General features: G+C 40.8%; 1 long non-coding RNA gene and 1 pseudogene across 1 annotated transcript; both read right to left on the bottom strand.

Annotated features, from left to right (window-relative positions):
• Positions 1 to 480: 480 nt before the first annotated feature.
• The window catches only part of LOC121533810, a 30,297-nt pseudogene continuing 16,145 nt past the window's right edge, over positions 481 to 14,632 (bottom strand).
• Positions 13,033 to 13,657, bottom strand: LOC121583071. Its single transcript, XR_006003439.2, has 3 exons — positions 13,555 to 13,657; positions 13,376 to 13,469; positions 13,033 to 13,235 (listed from the first exon to the last, which is right to left on the bottom strand). It is a non-coding gene; the product is annotated as an uncharacterized LOC121583071 (long non-coding RNA).

Here is a 14,632-nt window from a genome sequence, read left to right as displayed (position 1 = left end):
ATCGCGTCTGCATGGACCAACGTCCCTGTGGAACATTTCCGACACCTTGTAGAATGCCCCAAAGAATTCAGGCTGTTCTGGAGGTAAAGGGTTGTCCGACCAGGTACTAGAAGGGTGTACCTAATAAACTGAGTGTATGTCGGACTTGAAAGAATCTAAACAAATGGGTCGACGGAATACAGAATGTCTCACGTACTTGGTTGACAAAAAAAAAGTACCATCTTGGAGAGATGATCAATTTCCCTTATTCCCTTATTGTACCAGGATATTTGGACGTGTGGTGATATCATAAAACAATAATTACATTAGCTTATTTTAAGATTCTGTTGTGCCAAAACACAGGAAAACACCAACTCAAAGACATCTCCATGAAAGAGACATCATAGCAACTGTGGAACTCCAATATTCTGCCTCAAGTTTCAGATGAAACACAAACATCTGAAAACCATGAATGAATGTTTCAAAATGGTGTCTCCCCGTTCACCTCAGGCGAATGCATCCGACTTCCTCAGTCACGGGCATGGAGGACATCTGGATGTCGATCACGTCAACGGTCTTACTGGGAGCGTAGGTGGACCTCCAGCACAGCAGCACAATCCTCTTCAGGTATTTTACCGTGTTGTTCTTGACGCTGACAAAGCAGATGGTGTTGATCATGCTGTTGCTCATGGCAATGCACTCAATGATGTAGAAGGCCACCAGGGAGTTCCTCTGGCAGGAGATGAGCATCGGGTGGAAGTCGCGTAGGATGGTGAAGCCATAATGTGGTGCCAAGCACAGAATCTATGCCATCAGGATTGCGATCAGGACCATGACTGTCTTACGCCGACCACGCAACCTCTTCCGGATCTGCTCCGTCTGGAAGCCCGGAACGATCTTGAACCAGAGCTCACGGGATATCCGTGCATAACATATCGCCATGACGAAAACAGGCCTGAGGAATTCCAGGGCAAAGATAAACAGGAAGTAGGAGCGGTAGTAGGCCTGCTGGTCCACGGGCCAGATCTGGGCACAAAAGGTCTTGTGGATGTTCTGAGAGGAGCTGGCACCACCATGAGGGTACATGGTCTCGGAGGCAAAGTAGGCAGAAGGGATGGAGATGAGGATGGGTACGATCCACACACCAGTGATCAGACAGTAAGCCGTCTGGTACTTCATACGGGGCCTCAGAGGATGGACGATGGCCATATACAGTGGGGGGGAAAAAGTATTTAGTCAGCCACCAATTGTGCAAGTTCTCCCACTTAAAAAGATGAGAGAGGCCTGTAATTTTCATCATAGGTACACGTCAACTATGACAGACAAATTGAGAAAAAAATATCCAGAAAATCACATTGTAGGATTTTTAATGAATTAATTTGCAAATTATGGTGGAAAATAAGTATTTGGTCACCTACAAACAAGCAAGATTTCTGGCTCTCACAGACCTGTAACTTCTTCTTTAAGAGGCTCCTCTGTCCTCCACTCGTTACCTGTATTAATGGCACCTGTTTGAACTTGTTATCAGTATAAAAGACACCTGTCCACAACCTCAAACAGTCAAACTCCAAACTCCACTATGGCCAAGACCAAAGAGCTGTCAAAGGACACCAAAAACAAAAGTGTAGACCTGCACCAGGCTGGGAAGACTGAATCTGCAATAGGTAAGCAGCTTGTTTTGAAGAAATCAACTGTGGGAGCAATTATTAGGAAATGGAAGACATACAAGACCACTGATAATCTCTCTCGATCTGGGGCTCCACGCAAGATCTCACCCTGTGGGGTCAAAATAATCACAAGAACGGTGAGCAAATATCCCAGAACCACACGGGGGGACCTAGTGAACGACCTGCAGAGAGCTGGGACCAAAGTAACAAAGCCCACCATCAGTAACACACTACGCCGCCAGGGACTCAAATCCTGCAGTGCCAGACGTGTCCCCCTGCTTAAGCCAGTACATGTCCAGGCCCATCTGAAGTTTGCTAGAGTGCATTTGGATGATCCAGAAGAGGATTGGGAGAATGTCAGTTGAAACCAAAATATAACTTTTTGGTAAAAACTCAACTCGTCGTGTTTGGAGGACAAAGAATGCTGAGTTGCATCCAAATAACACCATACCTACTGTGAAGCATGGGGGTGGAAACATCATGCTTTGGGGCTGTTTTTCTGCAAAGGGACCAGGACGACTGATCCGTGTAAAGGAAAGAATGAATGAAAACCTCCTTCATCAGCAAGGGCATTGAAGATGAAACGTGGCTGGGTCTTTCAGCATGACAATGATCCCAAAGACACTGCCCGGGCAACGAAGGAGTGGCTTCGTAAGAAGCATTTCAAGGTGCTGGAGTGGCCTAGCCAGTCTCCAGATCTCAACCCCATAGAAAATCTTTGGAGGGAGTTGAAAGTCTGTGTTGCCCAGCGACAGCCCCAAAACATCACTGCTCTAGAGGAGATCTGCATGGAGGAATGGGCCAAAATACCAGCAACAGTGTGTGAAAACCTTGTGAAGACTTACAGAAAACGTTTGACCTGTGTCATTGCCAACAAAGGGTATATAACAAAGTATTGAGAAACTTTTTGTTATTGACCAAATACTTATTTTCCACCATATAATTTGCAAAGAAATTCATAAAAAATCCTACAATGTGATTTTCTGGAATTTATTTTCTCATTTTGTCTGTCATAGTTGACGTGTACCTATGATGAAAATTACAGGCCTCTCTCATCTTTTTAAGTGGGAGAACTTGCACAATTGGTGGCTGACTAAATACTTTTTTCCCCCACTGTACCTGAGGACAGAGGAGAGGGTGTATTAATGTACATAAAAAGTAAACAAGTAAACAAATGTATGCTGCCACTACTTGCATCAAGGGGAGAGAAATAGTCCTTTTAGATTTGCATCAGGCTATTAGGCTACATGAAAATTAAGAATTATACAGTCGCTTCCCTTACAATTTAACGTACACTACCGGTCAAAAGTTTTAGAACACCTACTCATTCAAGGGTTTTTCTTCATTTTTACATTGTAGAATAATAGTGAAGACATCAAAACTATGAAATAACACAAATGGAATCATGTAGTAACCCAAAAAGTGCTAAACAAATCCAAATATATGTTATATTTGAGATTCTTCAAATAGCCACCCTTTGCCTTGATGACAGCTTTGCACACTCTTGGCATTCTCTCAACCAGCTTCACCTGGAATGTTCAAATCTCAAATATATTTAGATTTGTTTAACACTTTGTTGGTTACTACAGTGAGGGAAAAAAATATTTTATCCCCTGCTGATTTTGTGTGTTTGCCCACTGACAAAGACATGATCAGTCTATATCCACAGATTTTCTATGGGATTAAGGTCTGGAGACTGGCTAGGCCACTCCAGGACCTAATGTGCTTCTCTTGAGCCATTCCTTCATTGCCTTGGCCATGTGTTTTGGGTCATTGTCATGCTGGAATACCCATCCACGAACCATTTTCAATGCCCTGGATGAGGGAAGGAGATTCTCACCCAAGATTTGACGGTACTTGGCCCCGTCCATCGTCCCTTTGATGCGGTGAAGTTGTCCTGTCCCCTTAGCAGAAAAACACCCCCAAAGCATTATGTTTCCACCTCCATGTTTGACAGTGGGGATGGTGTTCTTGGGGTCATAGGCAACATTCCTCCTCCTCCAAACACGGCGAGTTGAGTTGATGCCAAAGAGGTCTCATCTGACCACAACACTTTCACCCAGTTCTCCTCTGAATCGTTCAGATGTTCATTGGCAAACTTCAGACGGGCCTGTATATGTCCTTTCTTGAGCAGGGGGACCTTGCGGGCACTGCAGGATTTCAGTCCTTCACGGCGTAGTGTGTTACCAATTGTTTTCTTGGTGACTATGGTCCCAGCTGCCTTTAGATCATTGAAAGGATCATCCCGTGTAGTTCTGGGCTGATTCTTCAACGTTCTCATGATCATTGCAAATCCACGAGGTGAGATCTTGCATGGAGCCCCAGGCCGAGGGATATTGACAGTTCTTTTGTGTTTCTTCCATTTGCGAATAATCACACCAACTGTAGTCACCTTCTCACCAAGCTGCTTGGCGATGGTCTTGTAGCCCATTCCAGCCTTGTGTAGGTCTACAATCTTGACCCTGACATCCTTGGAGAGCTCTTTGGTCTTGGCCATGGTGGAGAGTTTGGAATCTGATTGATTGATTGCTTCTGTGGACAGGTGTCTTTTTTACTATACGTAAAAATGTATGCACACATGACTGTAAGTCACTTTGGATAAAAGCTTCTGCTAAATGGCATATTATTATTATTATACAGGTAACAAGCTGAGATTAGGAGCACTCCCTTTAAGAGTGTGCTCCTAATCTCAGCTCGATACCTGTATAAAATACACCTGGGAGCCAGAAATCTTTCTGATTGAGAGGGGGTCAAATACTTATTTCCCTCATTAAAATGCAAATCAATTTATAACATTTTTTACGTGTTTTTCTGGATTTTTTTGTTGTTATTCTGTCTCTCACTGTTCAAATAAACCTACCATTAAAATTATAGACTGATCATGTCTTTGTCAGTTGGCAAACATACAAAATCAGCAGGGGATCAAATACTTTTTTCCCTCACTGTACATGATTCCATTTGTGTTATTTCATAGTTTTGATGTCTTCACTATTATTCTACAATGTAGAAAATAGTAAAAATAAAGAAAAACCCTTGAATGAGTAGGTGTTCTAAAACTTTTGACCGGTATTGTAGGTGCATGAAATGAGGAATAAACCAATCCTAATGGGATCTGCAAACAATATTGAGCTGCTCTTGGAGGAACATGAAAGTTCAACAAAAATGTTAATCAAACATGTTAAACAGTTGTCCATGCTTTACCAAGAGTGGATGAATATCTTTAATAAATCAGCCAGGGTAAATAGGATAAATGCTAATTTGATGGTATAATCAAACCATCCTAATCCCACACAGCAAAAAAGTCCAGTGTTGAATTAACTCCCACAGAGTTGATTTCAACACTTTCTGAGGGTTTATATAGGTCCACACTCTCCAGAGTTAAATTAACACTTTCAAAATAGTTAAACATTTAACACTCTGCCAGAGTTCCTTTTTTAACTCACAAAACAGAGTTAAAGTAACACTAAGGGATTAGACAACTAACACTGCTCCGAGTAAATTTTTTAAAACTATTTGTGTAGTGTTCATTTCACTCCCTAAAGTGTCAATTATCTACACTGAAAAAATGTTCAAATTAATTGTTAATTTATTCAATATTATTTATTAATTAATGTAATATATACTTATATTAATAACAATGAATCACAATAAACAATCGTTGTCAAAAACATTTATTTGTGCCTTTTCTCCCTTGCAGTCAGTTGAATTAAAACATTGTGAATGAAGGTATAATGTACATACTTTCATCTGAAACATTGTATGAGCTTTGAATATCAAACGGTTTATGAAATTTAAGCTCAGACATTTTTAGTAGACATCTTTCCGCACTTCGAAATACTCTGAATGCATGATGATGGTCATCAAAATTCTCTGTAAATAGCTTGTTTGTCAAAAAAATTTTTTTATCTTCAACCAAAAGTACATCACTTATTTGACAAAAGACTGGCATGTCTTCTTCCAGTGCACTGCAAATAACTAGTCCAGCTTTATACTCTACACCATCAACTTTAACCCAACTAGTTGAGAAAACATCTTTTGAAAATATCGTTTAAAGCATTTCATTGTTGACGATATTCTCATCTCTGAAGAGAAAATATTTAATTGGCCCATACTCATTTTGTTTGAGGGTGAAGGTTTCCAGGGATAAGCAATGGCCATCTGATGCTTTTTAGCAAGCGATTTGGTTATGTTTTTGAAATTTTTAAAACAATCTTTAAACAGCTTGTGTTTGGCCTCAAACCTCATACACCACATATATAATAAGGGGCCAATTTTCCTTATAGAAGATGGGTAATGGATCATAAAATGATGCTTAGGTATCAAGTTTCTATGTGGATACAAGTGCTTAAATAGTTTGTGGTGGTCAACAATCAAATACTTTAAATATATTGTCATACAGTGGGGGAAAAAAGTATTTGATCCCCTGCTGATTTTGTATGTTTGCCCACTGACAAAGAAATTATCAGTCTATAATTTTAATGGTAGGTTTATTTGAACAGTGAGAGACAGAATAACAACAAAAAAATCCAGAAAAACGCTTGTCAAAAATGTTATGAATTGATTTGCATTTTAATGAGGGAAATAAGTATTTGACCTCTCTGCAAAACATGACTTAGTACTTGGTGGCAAAACCCTTGTTGGCAATCACAGAGGTCAGACGTATCTTGTAGTTGGCCACCAGGTTTGCACACATCTCAGGAGGGATTTTGACCCACTCCTCTTTGCAGATCTTCTCCAAGTCATTAAGGTTTTGAGGCTGATGTTTGGCAACTCGAACCTTCAGCTCCCTCCACAGATTTTCTATGGGATTAAGGTCTGGAGACTGGCTAGGCCACTCCAGGACCTTAATGTGCTTCTTCTTGAGCCACTCCTTTGTTGCCTTGGCCGTGTGTTTTGGGTCATTGTCATGCTGGAATACCCATCCACGACCCATTTTCAATGCCCTGGCTGAGGGAAGGAGGTTCTGACCCAAGATTTGACGGTACATGGCCCCGTCCATCATCCCTTTGATGCGGTGAAGTTGTCCTGTCCCCTTAGCAGAAAAACACCCCCAAAGCATAATGTTTCCACTTCCATGTTTGACGGTGGGGATGGTGTTCTTGGGGTCATAGGCAGCATTCCTCCTCCTCAAAACACGGCGAGTTGAGTTGATGCCAAAGAGCTCCATTTTGGTCTCATCTGACCACAACACTTTCACCCAGTTCTCCTCTGAATAATTCAGATGTTCATTGGCAAATTTTAGACGGGCATGTATATGTGCTTTCTTGAGCAGGGGGACCTTGCGGGCACTGCAGGATTTCAGTCCTTCACGGCGTAGTGTGTTACCAATTGTTTTCTTGGTGACTATAGTCCCAGCTGCCTTGAGATCATTGACAAGATCCTCCTGTGTAGTTCTGGGCTGATTCCTCACCGTTCTCATGATCATTGCAACTCCACGAGGTGAGATCTTGCATGGTCGATGGAGATTGACAGTTATTTTGTGTTTCTTCCATTTGCGAATAATCGCACCAACTGTTGTCACCTTCTCACCAAGCTGCTTGCCGATGGTCTTGTAGCCCATTCCAGCCTTGTGTATGTCTACAATCTTGTCCCTGACATCCTTGGAGAGCTCTTTGGTCTTGGCCATGGTGGAGAGTTTGGAATCTGATTGATTGATTGCTTCTGCGGACAGGTGTCTTTTATACAGGTAACAAACTGAGATTAGGAGCACTCCCTTTAAGAGTGTGCTCGTAATCTCAGCTTGTTACCTGTATAAAAGACACCTGGGAGCCAGAAATCTTTCTGATTGAGAGGGGGTCAAATACTTATTTCCCTCATTAAAATGCAAATCAATTTATAACATTTTTGACATGCGTTTTTCTGGATTATTTTTTTGTTATTCTGTCTCTCACTGTTCAAATAAACCTACCATTAAAATTATAGACTGGTCATTTCTTTGTCAGTGGGCAAACGTACAAAATCAGCAAGGGATCAAATACTTTTTTCCCTCACTGTACCTAGAGTGAGAGAAGGTGAAAAAACGATGTTCATTATTTGAAGTAACAACAATAACAAATTCCAGTTTTTGTTTCCTGCAGGAATAATGTCACCAAACAACAGTGGGATGTTTTTCACAAGACACAATGTCTGAATAGAATTCAAACCAATGCCATTGCCAACACTCTCCAAAATAATCTTTAAATCAAAACCATAAATCCTGGAAAGCAAGTCCAATTTGATCTCATACTGAACCACACCCTCAAGAAGATCATGCATGATATCAAATGAATAGTTATTACAAACATGGAAATACTTCAATGAATTAAGTGTAGATCTTTTTTTCAAACCATAAAGTGACTTCAATTGTGGGTTTTCCTGGAGAGACTGGCAATGCATTTCAAACATATAGTGGGGAAAAAAAGTATTTAGTCAGCCACCAATTGTGCAAGTTCTCCCACTTAAAAGATGAGAGAGGCCTGTAATTTTCATCATAGGTACACGTCAACTATGACAGACAAAATGAGATATTTTTTTTCTCCAGAAAATCACATTGTAGGATTTTTTATGAATTTATTTGCAAATTATGTTGGAAAATAAGTATTTGGTCAATAACAAAAGTTTCTCAATACTTTGTTATATACCCTTTGTTGGCAATGACACAGGTCAAACGTTTTCTGTAAGTCTTCACAAGGTTTTCACACACTGTTGCTGGTATTTTGGCCCATTCCTCCATGCAGATCTCCTCTAGAGCAGTGATGATTTGGGGCTGTCGCTGGGCAACACGGACTTTCAACTCCCTCCAAAGATTTTCTATGGGGTTGAGATCTGGAGACTGGCTAGGCCAGAATTAAATTCCGAAAATTAAAAACCGAATTAAATTTTGGGGGAAAGTTTCTTACAACAAAATATAGAGCCAATTTTCTGAATTCCACGTTTGGAGCCAAGGGGATTGGCTGTTTCAAAATCATCATAGTATAGTTGGATTTGTAATGCATGTCTATTAGCTGTAAACAAAGGGTGGGTTTTAAAATAACTTCCATCAAAAAAGTCAGTATAAGTGTCAGGCTCTGATCTACACTCTTTCTTTAGCAAAACACAAATGTCTGGATTTCTGCACATGAACTTCAATGTTTCTAAAATCTGCACATATATAAAAGTATCCTTCACAGGTACATGATCATAAGTACCGGATTTCTGATTTCGCCTGTTGTCATATCTCACTCCCAGTGTTATTTCTACTGACTCGACAACTCCCCATTTTTGGGGGAAGTATTTATTTCGTTTCCATTCTGTATTTAGATTTGTCAACGGGTTTTCATAATCTTCAAAATATTCATTTATCACAGATATGTCGGGGTCAGTTATAGGTAAAGCAGAAATAGCTGTATGCTTTGCTTGTGAGCGAATCTCACTTGTTAGTTCTTCAAAATCTCCTACAATTGAGGATACCAAACTGTTGGAAATCCCACTCCCCTGTAATTTGGCCACGATGGATGCACACATTTCTTTAGTTGGATCTTTAGTATGTCCTGAATCATTGCTCTCAGAATAAACACTGGAAGAGCTACATTGATTTTGTGGATTAAATGTGTCCTCCAAAGCATGTGCCTGAGATGAAGTTGCAACTGGCTCACTAGATGAACATGCAACAGTTGAAGTTTGAGCAATTTGCTGAACATTACTATGAACACTATTAAGGTGCTTCCGAAAACCTGTATATCTTAGGAACTGATGCCTACAGCCTTGCTGAGAACAAAACAATTTGAACTTGGGTCCAGGATAGTAACCATGTTCAACTCTTAAATGTGAAATCTACTTTTGACTGCTGGGATAATATTTCTGACACATGAAACAGGTTAACATTGTTATAGCTTCTTACTCATAGGGTGAGAGTGCTACTGGCTGGTTAAGCAGTCTCGCTCTCAAGTCTTTAACTCTGGGTGACTCCTTCATTTTCCCCACATCAATGTTATACACTGTTGTCTGCAGGAATGTGTAAAAATTCACAAGTGCCACATCGTAAGACAAATTAAACACAAAATGTGCTTTGAAAAGTTCATCACATGCCCCGAGGGAGCGGTTTGCCTTGCATGGGATGAGACGCTTATCCATTGTGATGTAGAAGCTCTCAATCTTGCTCTTCTGACGCCCAACAGCGAGGAGATACAGTGGGGAAAAAAAGTATTTAGTCAGCCACCAATTGTGCAAGTTCTCCCACTTAAAAAGATGAGAGAGGCCTGTAATTTTCATCATAGGTACACGTCAACTATGACAGACAAAATGAGAAAAGAAAATCCAGAAAATCACATTGTAGAATTTTTATGAATTTATTTGCAAATTATGGTGGAAAATTAGTATTTGGTCAATAACAAAAGTTTCTCAATACTTTGTTATATACCCTTTGTTGGCAATGACACAGGTCAAACGTTTTCTGTAAGTCTTCACAAGGTTTTCACACACTGTTGCTGGTATTTTGGCCCATTCCTCCATGCAGATCTCCTCTAGAGCAGTGATGTTTTCGGGCTGTCGCTGGGCAACACGGACTTTCAACTCCCTCCAAAGATTTTCTATGGGGTTGAGATCTGGAGACTGGCTAGGCCACTCCAGGACCTTGAAATGCTTCTTATGAAGCCATTCCTTCGTTGCCCGGGCTGTGTGTTTGGGATCATTGTCATGCTGAAAGACCCAGCCACATTTCATCTTCAATGCCCTTGCTGATGGAAGGAGGTTTTCACTCAAAATCTCACGATACATGGCCCCATTCATTCTTTCCTTTACACGGATCAGTCGTCCTGGTCCTTTTGCAGAAAAACAGCCCCAAAGCATGATGTTTCCATCCCCATGCTTCACAGTAGGTATGGTGTTCTTTGGATGCAACTCAGCATTCTTTGTCCTCCAAACACGACGAGTTGAGTTTTTACCAAAAAGTTCTATTTTGGTTTCATCTGACCATATGACATTGTCCTAATTCTCTTCTGGATCATCCAAATGCACTCTAGCAAACTTCAGACGGGCCTGGACATGTACTGGCTTAAGCAGGGGGACACATCTCGCACTGCAGGATTTGAGTCCCTGGCGGCGAAGTGTGTTACTGATGGTAGGCTTTGTTACTTTGGTCCCAGCTCTCTGCAGGTCATTCACTAGGTCCCCCCGTGTGGTTCTGGGATTTTTGCTCACCGTTCTTGTGATCAATTTGACCCCACGGGGTGAGATCTTGCGTGGAACCCCAGATCGAGGGAGATTATCAGTGGTCTTGTATGTCTTCCATTTCCTAATTATTGCTCCCACAGTTGATTTCTTCAAACCAAGCTGCTTACCTATTGCAGATTCAGTCTTCCCAGCCTGGTGCAGGTCTACAATTTTGTTTCTGGTGTCCTTTGACAGCTCTTTGGTCTTGGCCATAGTGGAGTTTGGAGTGTGACTGTTTGAGGTTGTGGACAGGTGTCTTTTATACTGATAACAAGTTCAAACAGGTGCCATTAATACAGGTAACGAGTGGAGGACAGAGGAGCCTCGTAAAGAAGAAGTTACAGGTCTGTGAGAGCCAGAAATCTTGCTTGTTTGTAGGTGACCAAATACTTATTTTCCACCATCATTTGCTAATAAATTCATTACAAATCCTACAATGTGATTTTCTGGATTTTTTTTCTCAATTTGTCTGTCATAGTTGACGTGTACCTATGATGAAAATTACAGGCCTCTCTCATCTTTTTAAGTGGGAGAACTTGCACAATTGGTGGCTGACTAAATACTTTTTTCCCCACTGTACGGCTGCCGACCCTGCTGGTTGCGGAGATGCTCCTCCAAACTGCAGCATGACTAGGGTTGAGATCAGAAAACTGAAAATTTGCCACAACAATAATGTGCAGCCACAGAGAAAATTACATTATAGAAGTGCTTATTCAAACATCTTTTCATTGGCTAGTGCAAGATGGGAATGAAGACTTAATTGCAATTCCATCCACTTTTTAACAACCCTCATTTACATATGTGGCTAAGAAAGTGACGTGACAAATTATTATAATCACCTTAATAATATAATTACCTTATGAAAGACAACAAGTCTCTCAACTGCATCACATGCAGTAATTTTTGGAGACTTCAGTCCCCCTGGAGGTGGTGGAAGGAGATGTAACAGCAACAACAGGGAAGCCATTTCTTGGTCGTAGGCTGAGGACAAAGAGTCACAAGAATTAACTGAAAACTCTTCAAATGTAATACTTTTCAAGTTTGAATGAGAACAGGGAGGCATTATGAGAATGTTTTAAACCGTCATCCATCTATTAGTCACATTTATCCCAAAAATCTGATCAACGTTCAGAGATACACAGAATAAACAAATGAAATAGTATTGCAGTTATAGTTTAACTGCAATTATAGCAAATTTATTAAAATAAAAAAAATAAAAACAACTCACTTGTTGCCTCATCAAGATCACTTCCTGGGGGACTTTCTGTTGACTGCACCAAGCGACGCAACTCTGGTGTTGAGGTGAGCCGCTTAGCCTCTTTTATGACATTTGGCTTGAAGAACAAATCCCATTTCTGAAGAAGCCTGGAGGATCTGTCGTCATCAAATAGGAGAGTGAAGTCTTGGTCCACCTTTAAGAAAGAAGATATTAAACTACTACTACTACTAATACTTCAGGAAATATTTTCAAATTTCAAGCCATTCTAAACATCTCATCCCAAACTTACCAATCCTTTTGTATCCAGGAATCTTGGGAAGCTGGAGAGGATATCAACACTTCTGCCTGGGTCATTAACGAGCTTCTGACGGTGCTGAAAGGTCTCTCTCATCTTCTGGAAAATCAGGGAATTGTCTGTGGTATGGTTGAGCAAAGACATGGCCTCTTGGCAAGCATCACCATCAAGCTGCCTTTCAACATTAACAGTCCTTTGGACATTTTGGCCCCCTGGAGAAAAGTAAATTGGGCTATTTGGTGGCAGTGCAGATTCTCGACGAATCTTCTGTCATGAATCCCGCTTCCTGAGTCTGTTTCTGCCTGAGTTGCCTGTTTTCTCTCCTGGAGTCTTTTTTCCTGAGGTTCCTGAACGCACCCTGTCTGGTTGCCGGGCAACGAAGCTAGGCGGGAGATCTCTCTATTAACCGCACCTGCATCTCATCAGCTATCTGCACACCTGGTCCTGATCATCACCTCTCCACTTCCTAAGCTCTGACCTGACATCCATTCCCTGCCGGATCGTTAGCCATGAACAGTATGTTGTGCCTGCGTATCAGCCTCAGATTACTAAAAGTTAGTTTTGCTGTTCTGTTACTGTTTGCTTGCTGTGAACTCACCTTCGTTCCTCTGTCTACAGTTACTCTCCCGGAATATTCACTTCACCTCTGTCTGGTCGTCTGTGGCTTCAGAAACAACATTGGATCTGTCCATTCCCTCCCACCAACTCACCTCCACTTCCAGCTCCGTCACCTGGATTCTCCTGCTTCCACATTTAAGTCTTTAAATAAATACTCACCTTCATTCAACTCACCTTGTCCTGGTCTGCTTCTGGGTTCCGCTTTAGAGAATCGTGACATCTTCCTCTGGACTGTTTTCAGACGCCAAGAAATGTATCCTGTGCTGCTTGCAGCATCATAGAAGTGTTCCTGAAATGAAAAAAAAGAAAATAAATGCTTAGTCATACCAAGCTCATGAGAAATCTCACGGAATTCAAATATCAATGTCGTCCACACAGTTTTGTGTCACAAAATGACATGAAAGAGTTAACAATAATAATGCCTATTACATAGCCCTTCTTGGAGTATGGATCCTTGAGGGAAGGGAACAACATCACTATCCCACGTGCATAATCTTCTCTGATTGCTTTAGTGGGGCGGTGCCTGAGAGGAGATATTAAATTAGTACATTTATGCAATGGCCATGCAGTTATTTGGCACAAATAAAAACAATGTGAAACAAACATACCCATGATTGTCAATCATGTGAGCCACCAGGATGTTAACCATTTTTCTTCTTGCAGCATCTGTTAGGGTTTCTGTTGTTTGGTACTCCTGTAGTACTTCTTCACCCCCAGACTTACCTCTTAGCACAGCTTCAATCAACTAATAAAAAACAAAAACATTAGAATACAAAACATGGTGATAAATAGCTTGTCTAGAGACTCAGAGTGAAAAAATTTGAAAGCATTAAGAAACCTGTTCAGCAGACACAGCATCACGTGTATCCTCAATTCTTTGTCTCTTGCTAGGGACATCATCTAGGATTATAGTTGATGCACTTGAGCTGAAGCTTGAGTCAGACGTCTCAGAAGCAGAAGACAAGGAGAAATCAGAGAATTCTAAAGGAATAGAAAAAATGCAAATAATTATATTATGTAAGGTGTAAAGTGCTTTATTATACCTGCCTTGATATCTCACCCTGATCTGAGAATACTGTCAGCACCACATTGCCTTGTCCAACGAGGTCGCTGAACATTTCTGCATCAACTTCTGTCCCTGTTGCATCCTTGTATATAACTTTTGCATCAGGTGGCAGGCAAAATCTCTCGATGACTGGAAAAGATAGTAAGGTCAAACTGAATGTGCCTTTGAAGTCAGCACTGTTTCTTGCCTCACAGCCAATAACTGTTCACGTTAAATACATACATCCACCACTGTATAATCCTTAAATAGACCTAGAGCATTTTCCCTCACATAACCCATTCCCTCTTAAGTCCAAATTTACAAATTTATGATTGGCTTTTTTAATTGACTGTTTTGGTGTATATTAATACTTTACACTCTATGAAGCACACATTACAGAACTGAAAATGATTAGCAATTTAACCCCATTTACCGTATAAAAGAGTCTGATAAAGGCATGTAAAGAAATCAGAATCGACAACATTAAGGAGCTTGCACAATGAGCTTTTAAAAGAACATGGGTGTAGTTTAAAACCTTTTTCCTAAGCCATGCTAACCGTTTTCATGGAATTGCATAAAGTCAAACCGTCCTTTATCCTCATCCAGCTTCACATATTTCTGCTGTTGGCTGTACTTCACCT

This window comes from Coregonus clupeaformis, chromosome 1 (assembly GCF_020615455.1).
Source record: "Coregonus clupeaformis isolate EN_2021a chromosome 1, ASM2061545v1, whole genome shotgun sequence".
NCBI classification, from domain to species: domain Eukaryota; kingdom Metazoa; phylum Chordata; class Actinopteri; order Salmoniformes; family Salmonidae; genus Coregonus; species Coregonus clupeaformis.
This window is presented reverse-complemented; position numbering and strand designations above follow the sequence as displayed.